This window comes from Oncorhynchus gorbuscha, unplaced genomic scaffold (genome assembly GCF_021184085.1).
Source record: "Oncorhynchus gorbuscha isolate QuinsamMale2020 ecotype Even-year unplaced genomic scaffold, OgorEven_v1.0 Un_scaffold_2559, whole genome shotgun sequence".
Taxonomy (NCBI): domain Eukaryota; kingdom Metazoa; phylum Chordata; class Actinopteri; order Salmoniformes; family Salmonidae; genus Oncorhynchus; species Oncorhynchus gorbuscha.
In genome coordinates this window covers 66,248-73,667 of record NW_025747040.1, presented here as the reverse complement: position 1 = coordinate 73,667, position 7,420 = coordinate 66,248, and the positions used below count along the sequence as shown (strand labels likewise).

Below are 7,420 nucleotides of genomic sequence, written 5' to 3'. Positions count from 1 at the left end.
TACAGTATAAACATGGACTACAGAAACACTGTTCCCCCCCTTACAGTATAAACATGGACTACAGAAACACTGTCCACACATACAGTATAAACATGGACTACAGAAACACTGTTCCCCCTACAGTATAAACATGGACTACAGAAACACTGTCCCCCCTACAGTATAAACATGGACTACAGAAACACTGTCCACACATACAGTATAAAAATGGACTACAGAAACACTTTCCCCCCTACAGTATAAACATGGACTACAGAAACACTGTCCCCCCCTACAGTATAAACATGGACTACAGAAACACTGTCCCCCCTACAGTATAAACATGGACTACAGAAACACTGTTCCCCCCTACAGTATAAACATGGCCTACAGAAACACTGTCCCCCCTACAGTATAAACATGGACTACAGAAACACTGTCCCCCCTACAGTATAAACATGGACTACAGAAACACTGTCCCCACACATACACACTGTGCTCTGGTGAAAATATCTGCACTATATAGGGAACAGGGTGTAATTAGTGCACTATATAGGGAACAGGGTGTAAGTAGTGCACTATATAGGGAACAGGGTGTAAGTAGTGCACTATATAGGGAACAGGGTGTAAGTAGTGCACTATATAGGGAACAGGGTGTAAGTAGTGCACTATATAGGGAACAGGGTGTAAGTAGTGCACTATATAGGGAACAGGGTGTAAGTAGTGCACTATATAGGGAACAGGGTGTAAGTAGTGCACTATATAGGGAACAGGATGCCATTTGGGATGTAGACTTGGTCGTTAGGTAATACATGTTCTCTGTCTCTCTCCCTCCCACCAGATCTCTCCAGGGTAAGTAGTGCACTATATAGGGAAATAGGTGTAAGTAGTACTCATATAGGGAACAGGGTGTGTTAGCACTATATAGGGAAATAGGGTGTAAGTAGCACCATAGAACAGGGTGTAAGTAGTGCACTATATAGGGAACAGGGTGTAAGTAGTGCACTATATAGGGAACAGGATGCCATTTGGGATGTAGACTTGGTCGTTAGGTAATACATGTTCTCTGTCTTCTCCCCTCCCACCAGATCTCTCCGGAGGTGCTGTGTCGAGCAGGGGATCAAAGTGCACCGGACCGTCCAGCAGAGTGGCCAGTTCGTCGTCTGTTTCGGCGGCGTCGTTTCAAGGTGCTGCGGCTACAGCGTCTCCGAGACAGTGCACTTCGCCACCCCAGTGGCTGAACACGGGATACCAGGCTGCCAAGGTTGGAGCCCCCTCGTCGTATCAATACTTGAAGGAAAAGCTATTAGTTGAAAGAAGAGTAGAGTTTAATTCAGTACATAATGTATTATAATGTTACGTGCCATGCTAACATTACTCTAGTATTTAGTATAGTTTTACTAGTCATTAGCATCGGCATGTTAAATGTTGTTTTCACAGATAAAGTTGCAAGATCAGTTTGTTTAAAGTATTGGTCTTCGGCATGGCAGAGGTGATTCAATTTCCATTTAAAAAAAAAATCTGAATTACTTTGCTGTTACAATAAAATATATATATATTGTTATTCAAGACAATTTTAAAATGATATAAATGTCTTTGCTAAAATTAACGAAATCCATTTTCGTTTAGGGGTCTGACCACATAGAGTATGTAGAACTCCTGTACCTGTCCTGTACCTCTCCATGTTCTGTACATCTTGGGTGGCCAGTTTGACTGAGTTCCAGTCCTGAAAGCTCCTCACGAAGGGGTGGTAAAACCAGGCTCTAAAGTCTGACTTAACCAGCTTAGTTTAGTCAGTCAGTCAGTCTGTCTGTCTGTCAGTCAGTTCAGATAGAGTGGACAAACTGAGGGTAGAAAGTGCCTCTGTGTACCCAGTGTTCCGCTGGTCAGATTCACTATCAAAGATTCTGTTATCCACATGGATCTTAGTTCCCTACACATCTACTGCATGAAAGGAGGGATTTGCGAGGGTTCACCAAACTGAGCACCTCCATTAATCTGAACTGGGATATGTTGTGAAAAGACCCTGTCATATCAAATGTTCAAATATCTCTTACCTCTCCTTCCCAGGAGCTGAAATGTCGACGCATAGAGAGGTCCTTCTCCATGGAGAAGTTGCTGTACCAGATCGCAATGTCAGAATCCAAACGGGAGAATGGTGTCATTCTGAGTACCCTTATGACCTCACTTCTCAAAGACCTCAGGTGGGTTTAACTATTTAACCAATAGCAGTATTATCATTCCAGATCACAGTATCAATAGCAGTATTATCATTCCAGATCACAGTATCAATAGTATTATCATTCCAGGGATCACAGTATTAATAGCAGTATTATCATTGTAGATCACAGTATCAATAGCAGTATTATCATTGTAGATCACAGTATTAATAGCAGTATTATCATTTTGTAGATCAGTGTCATTGTAGATCACAGTATTATCCTTGTAGATCACAGTATTAATAGCAGTATTATCATTCCAGATCACAGTATTAATAGCAGTATTATCATTGTAGATCACAGTATCAATAGCAGTATTATCATTGTAGATCACAGTATCAATAGCAGTATTATCATTGTAGATCACAGTATTAATAGCAGTATTATCATTGTAGATCACAGTATCAATAGCAGTATTATCATTCCAGATCACAGTATCAATAGCAGTATTATCATTGTAGATCACAGTATCAATAGCAGTATTATCATTGTAGATCACAGTATCAATAGCAGTATTATCATTGTAGATCACAGTATTAATAGCAGTATTATCATTGTAGATCACAGTATTAATAGCAGTATTATCATTGTAGATCACAGTATCAATAGCAGTATTATCATTGTAGATCACAGTATCAATAGCAGTATTATCATTGTAGATCACAGTATTAATAGCAGTATTATCATTGTAGATCACAGTATTAATAGCAGTATTATCATTGTAGATCACAGTATTAATAGCAGTATTATCATTCCAGATCACAGTATCAATAGCAGTATTATCATTCCAGATTACAGTATCAATAGCAGTATTATCATTGTAGATCACAGTATTAATAGCAGTATTATCATTGTAGATCACAGTATCAATAGCAGTATTATCATTCCAGATCACATTATCAATAGCAGTATTATCATTGTAGATCACAGTATCAATAGCAGTATTATCATTCCAGATCACAGTATCAATAGCAGTATTATCATTGTAGATCACAGTATCATTGTAGATCACAGCATTTTTAGCAGTACTATATTTGCAGATCACAGTATCAATAGCAGTACTATATTTGTAGATCACAGTATTAATAGCAGTATTATAGTTGTAGATCACAGTATTAATAGCAGTATTATCATTGTAGATCACAGTATTAATAGCAGTATTATCATTGTAGATCACAGCATTAATAGCAGTATTGTCATTGTATCATCATACATGGAATGTAATTCTACTCTTAAAAGGGAAATCTGGGATTCAAAAACTGACAAAACAGTCACCCCACCACCTGTTGAATAAACAGCAGTCACCCCCCCACCTGTTGAATAAACAGCAGTCACCACCTGTTGAATAAACAGCAGTCACCCCACCACCTGTTGAATAAACAGCAGTCACCCCATCACCTGTTGAATAAACAGCAGTCACCCCTCCACCTGTTGAATAAACAGCAGTCACCCCTCCACCTGTTGAATAAACAGCAGTCACCCCTCCACCTGTTGAATAAACAGCAGTCACCCCTCCACCTGTTGAATAAACAGCAGTCACCCCTCCACCTGTTGAATAAACAGCAGTCACCCCTCCACCTGTTGAATAAACAGCAGTCACCCCTCCACCTGTTGAATAAACAGCAGTCACCCCACCACCTGTTGAATAAACAGCAGTCACCCCACCACCTGTTGAATAAACAGCAGTCACCCCACCACCTGTTGAATAAACAGCAGTCACCCCTCACCCCACCACCTGTTGAATAAACAGCAGTCACCCCTCCACCTGTTGAATAAACAGCAGTCACCCCACCACCTGTTGAATAAACAGCAGTCACCCCTCCACCTGTTGAATAAACAGCAGTCACCCCTCCACCTGTTGAATAAACAGCAGTCACCCCTCCACCTGTTGAATAAACAGCAGTCACCCCTCCACCTGTTGAATAAACAGCAGTCACCCTCCACCTGTTGAATAAACAGCAGTCACCCCACCACCTGTTGAATAAACAGCAGTCACCCCACCACCTGTTGAATAAACAGCAGTCACCCCTCACCCCACCACCTGTTGAATAAACAGCAGTCACCCCTCCACCTGTTGAATAAACAGCAGTCACCCCTCCACCTGTTGAATAAACAGCAGTCACCCCTCCACCTGTTGAATAAACAGCAGTCACCCCTCCACCTGTTGAATAAACAGCAGTCACCCCCTCAACCTGTTGAATAAACAGCAGTCACCCCACCACCTGTTGAATAAACAGCAGTCACCCCACCACCTGTTGAATAAACAGCAGTCACCCCTCCACCTGTTGAATAAACAGCAGTCACCCCTCCACCTGTTGAATAAACAGCAGTCACCCCTCTACCTGTTGAATAAACAGCAGTCACCCCTCCACCTGTTGAATAAACAGCAGTCACCCCGCCACCTGTTGAATAAACAGCAGTCACCCCTCCACCTGTTGAATAAACAGCAGTCACCCCTCCACCTGTTGAATAAACAGCAGTCACCCCTCTACCTGTTGAATAAACAGCAGTCACCCCTCCACCTGTTGAATAAACAGCAGTCACCCCACCACCTGTTGAATAAACAGCAGTCACCCCACCACCTGTTGAATAAACAGCAGTCACCCCACCACCTGTTGAATAAACAGCAGTCACCCCTCCACCTGTTGAATAAACAGCTGTGGGGTGGGGCTGGAGAAATGTAACCCAAGAATCAATAGCTATACATCATTCATTTAAAAGTACAACATGTTACCTATCTCAAATTGACCCTTTCCACAAAAAAAAGAGTAAACAGTAGCCATTGGTTACAGACGATACACCAGTCTGCTCTACCTGTTCCAGGGATACAGAGTTGAGACAACGCAGGGATCTGTTTGACGCCGGGCTGCGGTCTGTTGCCCGCTACTGTAGTCATGACAACCAGGCCTCGTCAGAGAGCAGGAGGATCCAGCGCCAGTGGCTGAGGCTCGACCCCTCAGACCGACGCTGCCAAGTGTGCCAACACCTCTGCTACCTCTCCATGGTGAGTCTTTACTGGGCCGGGAAGGTTGGGCACAAACATAGGCAGGGATTCAATCAAAGGCATGTTGTCGACAAGAGCACTGTACGGCCAACAAGGCACCTTCTAAAGGCCATTTCCCTGATGTCCGTGGAGATGGCATCAATGGTTAAGTCTGCAGATGGGGGGTCAATCATAAATGTCCTGTAAAAAGACCGGTCTTACTTTATTGTCCCTGAAGGGAAAATGTGTTTATTCTGTGTCCTGATGGCATGCTCCTCATGTCGCTGCAGGTGGTTCAGGAGGGAAAATGTGTTTATTCTGTCCTGATGGCATGCTCCTCATGTCGCTGCAGGTGGTTCAGGAGGGAAAATGTGTTTATTCTGTCCTGATGGCATGCTCCTCATGTCGCTGCAGGTGGTTCAGGAGGAAAATGTGTTTATTCTGTCCTGATGGCATGCTCCTCATGTCACTGCAGGTGGTTCAGGAGGGAAAATGTGTTTATTCTGTCCTGATGGCATGCTCCTCATGTCGCTGCAGGTGGTTCAGGAGGGAAAATGTGTTTATTCTGTGTCCTGATGGCATGCTCCTCATGTCACTGCAGGTGGTTCAGGAGGGAAAATGTGTTTATTCTGTCCTGATGGCATGCTCCTCATGTCGCTGCAGGTGGTTCAGGAGGGAAAATGTGTTTGTTCTGTGTCCTGACGGCATGCTCCTCAAGTCCTGCAGGCCTGGATTCAGGAGGGTAAAGTGTTTATTCTGTGTACCACTACACTGCTACCTCATGTCACTGCACAGTACAGGAGGGAAACACTGTGTTACTACACTGTCTACTACACTACACTACTACTACACTACTACATTACACTCATGTACGCTGCTGGTGGTTAGGACTACTAAGTGTTTACTCTGTGTACACTGATGGCACTGTACACGCTGCAGATGGTTCAGGAGGGAAAACAGTACTACAGTATTACTGTTACACTACACTACAAGCATGCACTACTCAGTACTACACTGCAGGTGGTTCACACTACTTACACTAAATGTACCTACAGTTACACTGGCACACTGCACTACTACTCACACTACTACACTACACTACTGGTACACTACACTGTGTTTACACTACACTACTACAGTACACTACACTACTGTACACACTACACTACTACTAAAATGTGTTTACTACACTACACTACTACAGTACACTACACACTACACTACAGTGGTTACTACTACAGTAAACACTACTACAGTACACACTGACACTACTACACTACACACTACTACAAACTGCACTACTACAGTACACTACACTAACACTACTACACTGTCCTGATGGCACACTACTACACAACTACACTACAGTAGGAAAATACTACATTACACTGCTCTACTACAGTGGTTCACTACACTAAACTACAGTACACTACACTAAACACAAGTCCTGCAGTACACTACACAACTACTACAGTACACTACACTACACTACAGTACACTACACTACTACAGTAAACTACACTACACTACTACAGTACACTACTACAGTACACTACACTACACTACACAGTACACTACACTACTACACAGTAAACTACACTACACTACTACAGTACACTACACTACTACACTACACTACACTACAGTACACTACTACACTACAGTACACTACACTACACACTACAGTACACTACTACAGTACACTACTACAGTACACTACACTACTACACTACACTACTACTACAGTACACTACACTACTACAGTACACTACACTACTACACTACACTACTACAGTAAACTACACACTACTACAGTACACTACACTACACAGTACACTACACTACTACAGTACACTACACTACTACAGTACACTACACTACACACTACAGTACACTACACTACTACAGTACACTACACTACTACAGTACACTACACTACTACACGTAAACTACACTACTACAGTACACTACACTACTACAGTACACTACACACTACTACAGTAAACTACACTACTACAGTACTACTACACTACACAGTACACTACTACACTACACACACTACTACAGTAAACTACACTACTACAGTACACTACACTACACACTACTACACTACACACTACTACAGTACACTATTACTACACTACTACAGTACACTACACTACTACAGTAAACTACACTACACTACTACAGTACACTACACTACACTACACACTACTACACTACACACTACTACAGTAAC

The 7,420-nt window shown here is 42.5% G+C and overlaps 1 long non-coding RNA gene across 1 annotated transcript; it reads left to right on the top strand.

The window, feature by feature from the left end:
* Positions 1 to 2,154: 2,154 nt before the first annotated feature.
* Positions 2,155 to 5,483, top strand: LOC124026072. Its single transcript, XR_006837255.1, has 3 exons — positions 2,155 to 2,183; positions 5,022 to 5,202; positions 5,472 to 5,483. It is a non-coding gene; the product is annotated as an uncharacterized LOC124026072 (long non-coding RNA).
* Positions 5,484 to 7,420: the final 1,937 nt, after the last annotated feature.